The sequence below is a fragment of the Tachypleus tridentatus genome, chromosome 12 (assembly GCF_004210375.1).
Source record: "Tachypleus tridentatus isolate NWPU-2018 chromosome 12, ASM421037v1, whole genome shotgun sequence".
Classification (NCBI taxonomy): domain Eukaryota; kingdom Metazoa; phylum Arthropoda; class Merostomata; order Xiphosura; family Limulidae; genus Tachypleus; species Tachypleus tridentatus.
The window spans coordinates 114,589,093-114,603,597 of NC_134836.1; the positions used below are offsets into that span (position 1 = coordinate 114,589,093).

Below are 14,505 nucleotides of genomic sequence, written 5' to 3' on the forward strand. Positions count from 1 at the left end.
TTTTACTCTAAACCAGCAACCGTTACATATAATAACTTAATGTTTGTAAGTGAATAAGACGGGCACACTTGAAAATGTAACGACTTTAAAAAAATTTGTAAATTTATTCCGAACATCATGTGTGAATGTAGGCTAAACGGCCTGGCCAGGAAATTATAAGATTCAGGTTTAGAAGTTCATAATTTTGAAATATTAATTAGTATGAAAACAACCATCTCGCACAGTGGTTCTTAACCTTGTTGGAGGTACTGAACCCCAGAAGTTTCGTACTTGCATTCACTGAACCCTTCGTAATTGGAAAAATAAAATATTACTTTTCAAATTCAAAACATAAGTAGATATTTTATTAGTGCACAAAATGAACCATGTATCAGTTGCACACAATATCACTGTGTTCAAAGAACAAAACCAACAAAACATGAAATTTCACACAAAAACAAAAACTTAACTCAATGAATATTTACTGCAAATCAATGTGACTTTTGTTGTTGCCTTTCAGAGACAAGTGCAGAAATGCACGGCTTCACCTTGGCAAGTACCACTCTCAATCATTTTCGCAACAAAGTATGTTCCTTTTCTTTATTTTTATGGCCCGGCATGGCCAAGCGTGTTAAGACGTGCGACTCGTAATTTGAGGGTCGCGGGTTCGCATCCCCGTCGCGCTAAACATGCTCGCCCTTTCAGCCGTGGGGGCGTTATAATGCGATGGTCAATCCCACTATTCGTTGGTAAAAAGAGTAGCCCAAGAGTTGGCAGTGGGTGGTGATGACTAGCTGCCTTCCCTCTAGTCTTACACTGCTAAATTAGGGATGGCTAGCACAAATAGCCTCTTTCTTTGTGAACCTGACGATGACCGAAGAAGGTCGAAACGTTGTTCGCTCTTCTATGTAAAGTGTTTTCTCAGCCCAAACGAGCCGTTTTTGCATATAAAGGGTACGCTACGATTTGGTGACACCAAAACGTTGAGAGCGTTGTTGTTCTGAAAAGTTGCTGTTGAACCTAGCTCTGCTGAAGTTCAATCATTTCGTCGAGGTATTCATCATTGACATCTGCTATCGCAACAATAAACGTGAACGGTTGTCTCACCCATGCTGGATATGACTCTCTGGTGGGGAAGTATCCGCCGAGAGACTTTGCGAGCTCATATAAGTGCATGACAATTGCTTGCTTCAGTTTCCCGGGTACAGAAATGTCTCCGCTTTCAGACACATCTTCGATCTTACTTACACAGTCGTCCAGCAGGGGAAAGTTTACAAAGTTATCATTCTCTGTTCATCGTTTCCATAATGGTAGCTTTTTTTGAAAAGCCTTCAGGTTTTCTTCCGCTTCGATGATGTTGACTCCACCGCCCTCTGTCTGTTGATTGAGATGATTGAGAGCATTGAAGATATCGGCCATGTACGTCAAAATGAGAATGAACTCAGATTTTTCGAAGCATTCTGCATGACAATGTTGGTGCTCTCGCAAAAACAGGGCTAATTCCACACGTATGGCAAAAACCCGATTCAGCACCTTTCCCCGGGATAACCACCGAACGTTAGAATGGTACAGAAGTACCTCGAATTCAGAGCCCATTTCATTACACAGATCTTTGAAGATGCGGTGCTTCATGGCACTATTTCGCACAAAGTTCACACATTCCACTACAATTTTTAATACTTCTGCCAATTTTGAAGGCAAGGTTTTTTGTTGCTAATGCATGCATGTGCAGAACACAGTGCGTTACAATGATGTGTGGTGCATCGGCTTTTATCAGCCCACCAAAACCAGAGTTTTGTCCCAGCATGACTAGAGGTCCGTCCGAACAAACTGCAGAAACCATATCCCACGAAAGATCGTTGTCTCTGAAGAAGTCATCTACAAGTTTCTTCACGTCGGCTGCCATAGTGGTTGTTGTAAGAGTCTCACAAAATAAAAAAAATATTATTTTATCTCGTCGTTCTTCACATAGCGCACGAATACAACAAGTTGGCTTAGATTGGAAACGTCGGTGGTCTCGTTGAATTGAAGGCTGAATTTTGCTGGGCTTGAAATCAGATCTGCAATTACTTGAGCCAAGATGTCATCGCTCATGTCATTTATTCTGCTGCTGATGGTGTCATTTGAAAGAGGAATTTGGGATAACTTATTTTCAGCAGCTTTTCCCAGAATGATATTCGCCATCTTCAACGCATCTGGTTTTACGAGTGCTTCACCAATGGTGTGTGGATTGCCCTGCTTTGCAATCAAGTATGCAACTTCGTACGATGCTGTGAGGATCGGTTTGTCGATGGGTACAAAGCCGAGAACAGGCAAAGTAGCTTTTTCATCGAACCTGGCTCTCTTTAGCTTGAATTCAGCAAGCGTTGTGTTCTTGTATTTCCATCTCCATGCAGCTTTAGGGAGTGTTCTCTTAGTTTTGCAGGTGCTAGACTAGAATTGCTCAACTTGGCATTGCAAATCATGCATTGAGGACGCTGACTCCCGTCATGTTCTGTTAAATACGTGAATCCATATTGTACGTATTTGTCCGACCACTTTCTGTTTTTGCTCGACATAGTTACTATGAAGGGATTGAATGATTAGGAAAAAAATCACAAATGACACACGATTACTACAGTCACAAGTCGACTGCTAAGCGCACGAAGTTCCCTGCAGCACAGATATTAAGGCCAAGTGATGTGATCAGCCGCAGCCAATGATGGCCAAGTGGAGCATGACGTCACGAATCGTACGAGTGGGGTGAACAAAACGGACACACACACAGTGTGTGTGTGTCTTGACCTCCGCCGAATCCCTGAGACTGACTCACCGAACCCTTGGGGCTCGATTGAACCCAGGTTAAGAACCACAGATCTAGTAGTATCCGCCACCACAAGGGCTTTGTTCAGCTCTTTGGACCGAATAGCAGGAATTACTGCCATTTTTGTAACACAGTCATGTCTGAAATTGTGGGCATGACCGTCGATGACGCGTTTTGAACTTCAATATTCTAATTATTATTACACGCTTGGAATTAAAAGTGTTTATTACTATGAGACCTTTTAGTTTACCTTAAGGTTACTTTAATATTATTAATGGGAAAGGTATGTTTACTCAACAAGAAGTTGGAAGTATGAATCTATTGGTATGTTATAACTTTGATTGTATGGTAATATTCAACACAACTATAACTGAAATGTGAGTACCGAACCTCTTACGTTTTCTAGCGTGACATCTAATTCGCATCATTTCTTACGTTTACATCTTACACAACTTATAATCGCAAATTATAAACGTTTCGTACCACATCCCAATGATTTTTTTCTACCCACACCTTTCACACTGTCTCATATTCAACTATTTTACACTATTCACACGTTATACCGACTCGGTGTCCAAAACTATTTATTAGTTATATAAAATGAACTTTGACCAACTAACAAGTTTTGGGCAGGGTATTATATTAAATAAAATTTCCAAACGAGTTAGTGGATGTTTTTTAATGTTTTTATGATAAGATTTACGGAATAGTAAAACGTTTACATAAGTGTTTCAATTCTTTAGTAAGATAATTAATTTTATAAAATATTCTTATTTTTTAATTTATTATTTCTTGTTTCTAGACTAGTCTAACAATGGCAACATGTCGAGGGTGGAAGGATGATATAAGTTAAACTCATATCTAACCGTTGTAAAGAAAACGTAACCATTGAACCGTTGTTTTTGTAATGGTAATACTGGGATAACAATATATATATAAGTTTATATTGTTTTCTTATTTGTCTTGACCTACAGTAATCGTACATCATAAAAAATATGTATCTGAAAGGGCTACTTTTTTATTTTGTTCGTTAGACGACGCTTTAAGCAATATTAATGAAAAGTATATCTTTGTTTTCTTATAGCAAAGTCACATCGGGCTATATGCTGAACCCACCGTGGGTAATCGAACCCCTGATTTTAGCGTTGTGAATCCTTTGAAATTTTTTTTTTTAAGCAGACAGTGTAAATATTTAATAGCAAATTTAATTTGTATTTTATATCTAGAAGTTCTAAGACTGTCAGAAATCAAACACAACTGTAAATTTATAATAAAAATATAAAGTTAGGTATCTAGGAAAATTGTTAATAAAGCTGTGATATGAAGCTAACACTACTTAATTAGACTAACGCTATTACGTCGTGAAAGATATATTACAACTGAATTAAATAGCGTGGATATGTTGATATCGGAATAAATTTTATCAAAAATGAAGTGAAGGTTTATAACATTGATACTCCTGAAAATATCTTTAAACTGGTCTTGGAGAACGTGTTTTCAAGCTCAGTTTTATAAATATATGTATACAAACTGTAGTAGATTATTTAAGCAAAACGTTAATGGGCAAACAGGAAGACTTACCTTCTGTAATAACAGTTAGTGTTTCTCCAGGAAATTAAATTAGGGAGGTGTTAGAATTTTAAGGGGGAAGACAGCGAAAGTGGGTTATGTGGCACCATAGTGAAACTGAAAAGTATTTTATGACCATTTTATCAGGTGAATAGCTTTTGTAATTAACTCTCAATATTATCTTAATATGCCGTTGGAAAACTGTTACTCTCCCGCTAGTACAGCAGTAAGTCTACAGATTTACAACACTAAAGTCAGGGGTTCATTCCCCTCAGTGGACTCAATGTGGCTTCTCTATAAGAAAACACCGCCTATCTAGAATAAAACTATATAACATAAAAAAGTATGAGCATAAAAGAAGTAGTTAATTTATTTAAGGTGATTAAGGCTGACCACTGATTATACCATATTTTCAATGTAAAAATACACCTTGAAACTTTTAAATAACATAATATTTTAAATGTCTAACAAAGTGGTTTTAACAGAATTTTTCCTTTGCACAATCGTGATGGTAACTATATGGAAGACAAGTATGCTAACACACTTTTGGAGAGATTTACCTATAGGATGGCATACATCTGGATAGAGGAGGACCACATATATAGGAAGAAAGTAGATAATTCGTACTGCAACTCAAGGTTTTGGCCATGCTTTTTCTGGTTATATTCATGAATTCTCAGAGTATCAGATTAACAAAACACAAGAGGCAGTGTGACTCCTTTTTGTCTTATTCGATACTACTCTGTTTGGGATCTTAATCACAACCATGCTAGGCTAAGCAACTTCCCATTTTATTATGGCTGGTTAGTAAGGAATAACACAGATGTTCCTCGACATATTCATTACTTGCGTCATTAACGATGGCCTGCCATAGGGATCAAGGCCTCCTTCTTCCATCATTGGACAGGTTAAAATGATATACTCAACTTCATAGAATTTGTCTTCATTGTTCTCTGCTTCTTAATAATGTAGTCAAGAAACTGGTGTTTCCTTGGAAACTAGCATTTTTAACAAGCCCTTGAGCTTCCTCATCAGTCGATTAGTTGAGTGAGTACAGTTATGAAACTATGAGGTAGTTTGCAATGATGTTAGTATATATCACAGTGAAATCTATATTTCCTTTAATCTTATATTGTTTAAACATACCCGAACTATTCTGGTTTGGTGTAGCTTACCTCGCTGCTGTGGGTGTGTTGCAGAGCCAAAATGACTAAGCTTAGCATTTTTTACCCCTTCTTATAATTCAATATTGTTTACTTACTTCAGTTTTCGAAAGATTTCTTAACTTCAATCAGTGGTTAACTTCTAATGCACTATCATTGGTGTATTAATAAGGAATGAAAGGAAATCATTAATGGCTTTTTTTTGCTTTCTTTGTTTTTGAATTTCGCACAAAGCTACTCGAGGGCTATCTGTGCTAGCCGTCCCTAATTTAGCAGCGTAAGACTAGATGGAAGGAAGCTAGTCGTCACCACCCACCGCCAACTCTTGGGTTACTGTTTTACCAATGAACAGTGAGATTGACTGTAACATTATAATGCCCTCATGGCTGAAAGGGTGAGCATATTTGGTGCGACCGGGATTTGAACCCACGACCCTCAGATTATGAGTCAAACGCCTTAACCTGCCTGGCCATGCCGGGCCATTTGTTAATAGCCACGACAACTGAAATTCTTTTTGGCAGAATTAGAGTAATTTAATCTATGAGATCTTGGACTTAATTATTTACATCATTTGAAAAGTGCTGACCTCTTGAGCCCAAAAATTTAAACAGATTTCAAATAAGTCAAAAGATGACAGAGCTAAAAGTTTGTACTTGGAAAAAAACAATAACAAAACAACTCAGAGCTCTTCTATGAGTCACTGTACTGTGGCTAAAAAATGGATTGTAAAATAGACAAGTCTTATTACAGTCTTATAATAACATTTCTTTAAAACAGTTATGTAATTCTATTAATTTTCATTCTTCACTATGAGTTCTGTAATGGCAGTTATTATATTCTAAATACATTAGTTAGGTGCTTGCTGTGATATTAGAAACTAAAAAGAGACTTAGTGGAGCACATCTCCTTTATGCTGAGTTGACCATATTCGGCTCTCAAAAAATACGATAATGTGTTTGTATGTCCATTGTTTTCAACGGACCCAAATCAGTTTTGGCAGCACAATAAGGTACAATGTTCTAAATATGTCCATCAAATTTCATCAAAAATATTGTGAAAAATTTGTTTCCATTTTAACAGATAAGAATTTGTTAGATTTTCATGACCCTCCAAAAAACTAATCACTTCTCTGTTAGTCATAGTCCACACGTATACCTCTATCGTCCAAATTAATTCAGTTGTTTTAGAGAAACAAATACACGTAAGGGTGAAACATAACCTCTGTTTAGTGCTAGTATGTTGTATTAAACTGACTGTAATTTGTAAAAAAAACAACATGATTACTACCTCATTTCTTTGCTACAGGTAACTGTTAAATACCAAAATATTAATTTATAAAATATTTAACCAAATCATTAATTTTAACTATTAAATAACAATACAGTTTATAAAAGCATAACTTTGTGGGATAACTTGAGGCCTGTTGGCCCATTTAGGCAGTTTTATCCTCTAAACTAATTGAATTAAAAACATACACACTTCTTTTTTGTTTGTTTGATTTGTTTTACATTTTGCACAAAGCTATACAAAGGCTATCTGCATTAGCCGTCTATAATTTAGCAGTGTGAGACTAGAGGGAAGACATATAGTCATCACCACACACCTCCAACTCTTGGGCTACTCTTTTACTAATGAATAGTGGGATTGATCTTTACTTTATAATGCCCCCACAGCTGAAAGGGTGAGGATGTTTGGTGTGATGGGAATTCGAACCTGCGACCCTCAGATTACCAGTCGAAGCCTTAATCCACCTTGCCATGCCAGGCCCAAACAAAGTTTAGGCCAGCAGTTATTATTCATATACTTATTAAGCACTTTCTTAAATTCACTGCCTCTAAAAAATCTGAAAACAACCCATTCCATGTTAGAACAATCAAACTTAGCTGAAGATTACCCCTATCCTGCTAAAATTGATACTTATGTCTCTTAGTCCTACTATTCTCACTGTTAAATATGGAGAAAAAAAACACGATGCATCAACACTATTAACTTCCTTTACAATCTTAAACACCTCATTAAGATATCCCCTTTAACTCTTCTTTTTTCAAGAGGAAACAACCTGAGACATTTAAGCCTTTTCTGATATGAAAACCCCCTCCATCCAAGGTGCCATTCTAGTGACCCTTCTCTGAAACCTTTCCAACAATTCAATGTCTTTCCTGATGTAAGAAGGCCAAGACTGAACACAATATTTCAAATGAGGCCTAACCAGTGATGTGTACAATGAAATTATAATCTCTTTAGACTTTATTCATTATTTCTGAAGATATAACCTAAAATCCTATTTCCCTAGGTTACTGAATTGTAGTATAGAAACCTGTTTATCAGTGGTTTACTTTTTTAATCGCTTTAATTTTTTATTAATGTTGATTTAATTTAATGTTGATGAACATATTTGTAACTTCTGATTTCCAAAGTTATATACTTTAATTGAGTTCCCTTGTTTTTATTTACACATTTGTGTGTTTATAAGGAGCTTTCTAAACTCACCTAGATAAGTATGATTTTGCAAATTATATTTAAATAATAAAATCTATCATTCTGAGAGGGTTATGTAGAACAACCACATACACTTGATTTTGATATATACTGTCACTGGAATGAGTTTCATACCATTTTCTTACCAGTTTCATGCATCAAGCAAACACTGTCATGATCAGTTAAGAAACCAATCACAATCATGGAATAAATACTCAATATCTCAGGTAAGTGAATGAATACTTTTATGATATTACACACAAGTACCATTTTATCATAACAATGAGTTTCTTATGACTACAATAAAATAAACACAATTTATTTGAGTTATGGTGAAAATTTATGTGAAGCTGTGCAAGAAGTGTTACATCTACAACTCATAAAAATAACTCACTAGAAATTATAACTGATAGAAATAGCTTCATTTGTTTATAAAAATTTAGATTCAATGTGACCACTAATATTTCCTTTATCAAATCTACTTTCACGTGTATCGGAAATCCTTTCTAATAATGGAGTGTTTTACACTGCCACAATAACATGTCTTTTGTTGTGCTAAAAGCTCCCAACTTTTCTTAGAGAACTCGCATAAAGTTAGTTGGTGTTCCACTGATTATAAAAATCTCCAATTTCATTGCACAGTTCCAACACTTTGAGGTGAGAGCTGCTTATCTTTCTCTTTCTTGTTACCTCTGTCAGGATAAGTCACTGTGAGCATCCTATAAATTGTAACCCACAAATAGTTGCATTTTAGTTACAACACATACCTGGTTAACAAAGTTTATACCAACAGTTAAATTTGAAGATACTCCATGCACTAAAATTACATTGGTATTTTAGAAAGGAAGAGACAAAGACTAATTGAGTGGACAACACCTAATCTTACTGATTTTCATACTATCTATAGATCATATATTATTTTTAGGATCACCCACACACCAAGTTTATTATTATATACAAAGTATAAATGGTAAATCAACAAATATGGACTTGTTAATTTACACATTTCTAGTTTTGGATCATGGAACTTCTTTTATAGAAGTAGTCTGAATTCAACTAATAATTTATGTGCAAAACTCATCAAACATTACTTTATAAAGTACAATTACACTTTATAGATACTGCTTAGTACAACACTGCTTTTCTGAATAAAGTACAATTTTGTTTCCAGTGTTTTTGGATATTCAATGTTGAAGACACAGTGGACATCAAACATAATTGCTGCAGTAACATTTGCTGCCAGAATGGTGCTTAATACAAACCAATCATCTTGGAAACGATATACTCTTGAACTGAAGTTAACATTTTAATATTTAAAAAACAATAAATTCTTAATGTATTAAAATTAATAATCATGCTATTAACTTTAGTAAATTATTAAATGATGGAGTTTACTACCATCAAACAAAAATGTTTTAACTAAAGATCTACACCCAGTAAAAAGAGTAAAATGTAACTATTCTTAGAGAAATAGAAAAATCACTCATAAGCAAATAATAGTGTATCACAATAAGTTTCAAATGAGAGAGAGAAAAACTGTTACATGTAATTGCTATACAGGTATGGTCCAGGTTGCCTTTGTCTTCTAACTATTTGCAGTGTTGGTTTCCTGAAGAAATCAAACATTTTAGGGAATCTCATAACCACCCCCAAATGTATTGTATATTTGATGTTAAATCTTCATTATTAAATATTATATTTCTGTATAGTTTATACAACATTTTCTTATTCCTTTACAAGTTTACAGTTATATATATATTAGTATCCTTCAAAATAACAGTTCAGAGTGACCTTCCACAAAACCTTAATTACTATTGTCAAAGCATATCTTTTCCCTAATTCATACACAGTCAAATCTTAATAATACAACAACAGATAAACAACTTTACACACTGGAACATAATTCTGATATTACTGATAATATTCTAGAATTATAGGTACAGACACTCGTATTATAAAATATGCAGTACCTACCTCAAATTGTGTGAAACGTTACCTCCGCCTTCTTCAAACTCAGAAGGGAGAATCCATATTAGTCTGGCTCTTTTTGGCATAATCTGAGCAGATTATGTGGCATACTGTAATAAAAGCCAGGTGGAGGAGCCAGATGCTACACTGCACCTGATGCTTACATAATTGGGCAAATCCTGCTTTCTATTCAAGCTCTCCATTTGTGATTGTCTAACTTTTTGAAATGTGATAATACCCATACATTTTGCTATAAATATGACAACTATGACACAACATTGTTTACAGAATGGTCCTCATTTACAAACAGTTGTTGGGTTGGGTCAGTTGCATCCATATACAGCCCTGATGAATCTTAAAGATCTCCTCTGCAACCACTAGTGGTCTTTTAGTTTTATGTATAGCTTAAGTTTCTTCATCTGGAAAATGTGATGGCTGCTAGTTTACAGAGCCAAGCATCTTACAGAAAAATAGAAGAATATTTCTCCTTGACATCTTAAGAGCCATTTTCTCCATATGTGCTGAGTCTCTTTCCAGAGAATTTTCAGTTTGTTGGTGTCTTTTGTTAAACTGTTTGACTAATTTCTTAAATAGTAAGTTGAACCTATCACTCAAAATAGCAACAGAAAGAAGTTTATCTGTAAGTGATTTTGGATACTGATGGACTATTTTCCTTCTTATTAATATAGAATTGATCTTTCTAGGTTTCCCATCAGGATGGCAGTTGTATATATATATATTTTTTTTTTGTGGGGGGGATGCATTTATTAAATCTCCTGGAAACTTATTCCATGGAATAGGAAAGTTTTGTACCCAATTTCGGATGAAATTTTTATGCACAGACTTTGATATGTTTTCTGATGAGGTAATTTGAAAGAAAATTTTCAATGTCTGGAGACTGTAGCATGGATTCCTCTAAATGGAAAAAGTAAAGCCAGTATTACTACTTCTACCATCAGTAACGTTATAAACAGCCAATTTCAAGAAAAAGGAAATGTAGCAACCTCTTGATGTTGCATGTGTGTCTCCTGTGCTCAGTTTTTGAAATGTTATATCAACTGTAATATTCTATGCAGAGAATAGGAGGAATCTCAAGGAAAACCAAATCTAAACAGCATGCACATTTATGTGTTTGCTGTTATTAGTAGTGGTTTGTTATTTGTTTCACTTCTTCTCACCTTAAATCATTACTGACCATTTTTTATATTTTATAAAGTGAATAAAATAAATATTGGAGTCAGACTTGACATTGCCTTAAAACAAATGCCAAAGATATGAGAGCAATCCATGTGAACCAATATAAAAATGAGTTAAATTGTAAAGTTTAGAACCAAGCTCTATACCATCAAGATGTAGTACACCCAACTCTGAAAAATAGCATAATGTATTTATGTAGTTATGTCTAATTATTTTTCAAAAATTATGTGATAGTAAAAAACCAACCTCAAAATTATCATTAGTAGCTATGGAAAAATAACTGTCTCGGAATTAAAGTTTTCCACAAATCCACCAATTGCATGTCTCGCTAAAAATAGATAAAAGCTATAGTTTTTTTTTTTTAGAACCCCCCATTGTTGTCTCATGTTTATTCCTCTTGTTACTAATTTCTTTATTTATTTACTAGTGGACTAAATATCACAGTTTCATTGAATTCCTTTAAATTTACATCTTTTTATACATTAGAACTAACTGCACTGTATCTATCACACTACAAAGATTTGTTTGTTTTGAATTTTGTGCAAAGCTACATGAGGGCTATCTGTGCTAGTCATCCCTAACTTAACAGTGTAAGACTAGAGGGAAGGCAGCTAGTCATCACCACCCAGTGCCAACACTTGGGCTACTCTTTTATCAATGAATAGTGGGATTGACCATCAAATTATAATACCCCCACAGCTGAAAGGGTGAGCATGTTTAGTGTGACAAGGATTTGAACCAATGATTCTCAGGTTATGAATCGAGTGCCTTAAACACCTGGCCAAGCAAGGCCACTACAAAGGAGTGGATGCATGTAACCAAGTGAACAGTACACTGCACGAATTTTGTATTTCTTTTCATCAGAGCCCAGAGAGTTTACAATTTCAAAAACATGATAGAATCTGGGTTATTTCTGAAACAAAATGATTTTCCTTGTGTATAAAACAATCTACAAAATCTGATAAGTCATTTCCATAACTCTCAGTATCATTTACATAACTGATGTTCATATCCTTGAATAAAGTGTACAGAGGTTCTGCATGATTACATTATTTCTCTCTCTTTACAAGTATTACATATCCCAGTTTATAAATTACAAGATCCACATAATGTAAACTACTTTTGTAATAGGAATTTGTCAGCTTTGATCTAAATATTTCACAGACTGAGTATATATTATTATTCCTATGATTCTATTAAAAAGCATTCAGGAAATATTCTACTAATTCGGGATATACTTCTGCTTCTTGAAGCTATTTTTAGCTGTATTGCAAGAAATTTATTTCCTGGAATAAAAGCTACACAACTGTTGTAGAAACATGGGGCAAGTTTTTGCAGCATGGCATTTTTCTAGACTTTCACCAGTATGAATTTAATAGTTTTCCAATTCGCTAAAACTCTTCATGATGAAGCTGTATAGAAACATCTATGTTGGTTTTAGTATCTTTGTTGTCTTTATTTAATGGTGTTTTAAATTTATTAAAGATATTTAGTCCTTCAGTGGCTGAAATTGTCCAACATTTAGGTTTATAGAACAAATTTGAGCGAAAAGAAGAGTAACAAAAGAGTTACAACAATGGAATAGGGACATTCTATATTGGATCTTTCCTTAATATGACATTTCAAATAACAACATTACCCTTTTCAACCCGATGCATCTTTCTAGCAATGAGAAGTGCTACACTTCAGAATTACATTCATAGAACATTTATTATTATTATTAGTGAGTTTGGTCAAATTTTAAACAGCTAAAAAGTGAAACTACATAAATCTTGTAATATAACCAGCCAATAATAAAATTTCATCTTAATACAGTTCATAATAAAACTCTATGCATTAATTTATTTTGATAAATGAAATGGAAACCTTTCAATAATTGTTAGAAACGAGTACAAAGTTATGTTTTGATCTACTAAAGAAATGACGAAATTTTGCATTCTCATTGATTTTAGAATATAACTTGAAGAAACATAGCTGTACTAAATTCTAGCCTTTCTACATCACTGCATGCAACAAATGAACCATTTTGTCTTCAGGTTCTAGTTATTATTATTATTTAAAAACAGAATTAGAAAGATAGAGGAAGCAAAATGTTAAGTTATATTATTATTATCTACAATATTATATTATTTTTAAATGTTAACATTCATTGTTTAAATTAATGGCTAATGTTGAGTAAATTTCATTCAGGTAGATCCACTGACATCACCATCATCCTTTGACAAGGTCACCATCTTTCTACTTGAGAAAACATCAAAACTAGTGTAAAGAGGAGACTATGTATAATAAATAGACAACACAAAACTAGTGTAAAGAGGAGGCTATGTATAAACAGACAACACAAAACTGGTGTAAATAGTAAACTATGTATAAATAGACAACAGAAGCAGAAACATTGGTATGGGGTCATTAAAGAATGCTACAGATATATCTATACTGGATAGTGTCTGAAACACCATACTGTAGAGATATATCTATACTGGATAGTGTCATGGTTTCTTGGAGCTATTTCTTGTTTTCTGTATACCTAAAAAGATGTTCCACCTTTTTTTTTTACAACCATTTAGGATTTTCTAGTATTTTTTCTATATAATGTTTTTATTGGCCTACAGAACATTTTTATTTTTTATTTATTCTAGTAGATATTGGGCTTTTTTTAAGTGCAGTTGTCGTGTATGACTTCATGCTCTTTATATATTAATCTAGAAAGAAGATATTGTTTATTACAATGCACTGCTATTCAGTTTTGAAACAAATTCAAGTCCTTGAATAGTGGGTAGGAACTAGGGGACTGGAAATTAGCTAATGTAACTCCTCTTTTCAAGGGAGGTAATAAAAATTGCCCAAGTAATTGTACACCCATTAATCTTACATCAGTTGTGGAAAAAGTTTTGGAAGGTCTGATGAAAGATACTTTACAAAATCATTTAACGAAGTTTAAAATTTTATTGGAGAGACAACATGGTTTCAATAAGGGAAAATCTTGCTTTACAAATATTTTAAAATTCTTTGAAAATGTTACCACTAATCTAGATGAGGGTAAGAGTGTAGACTTGGCAAACCTGGATTTTCGAAATTTGATGAGGCACCAAATAAAAGACTTGTAAAAAAATTATCTCTATGAGTGAGGGAGATAAGTTAGCAAATTGGGCAGAAGAGTGGCTGAAGAAAAGAAAGCAGAGGGTTGTTGCTACAAATGGAGTTTAGTGAAACTGGATTAATATCATAAATGATATACTTTAGGGCTCTTTTTTTATTTACATCAATGATGTAGATAAAGGTATAGTGAATAAATTACTTAAATTTGCTGATGATATTAAGGTCTTGAGTGTTGCTAGCTGTGAAGAG

The 14,505-nt window shown here is 34.1% G+C and overlaps 1 long non-coding RNA gene across 1 annotated transcript; it reads left to right on the top strand.

Annotated features, from left to right (window-relative positions):
- Window positions 1–3,613: 3,613 nt before the first annotated feature.
- Window positions 3,614–13,570, top strand: LOC143233265 (uncharacterized). The gene is made up of 3 exons (XR_013018075.1): window positions 3,614–3,692; window positions 8,142–8,219; window positions 13,348–13,570. It is a non-coding gene; the product is annotated as an uncharacterized LOC143233265 (long non-coding RNA).
- The last annotated feature ends 935 nt before the right edge of the window (window positions 13,571–14,505 follow it).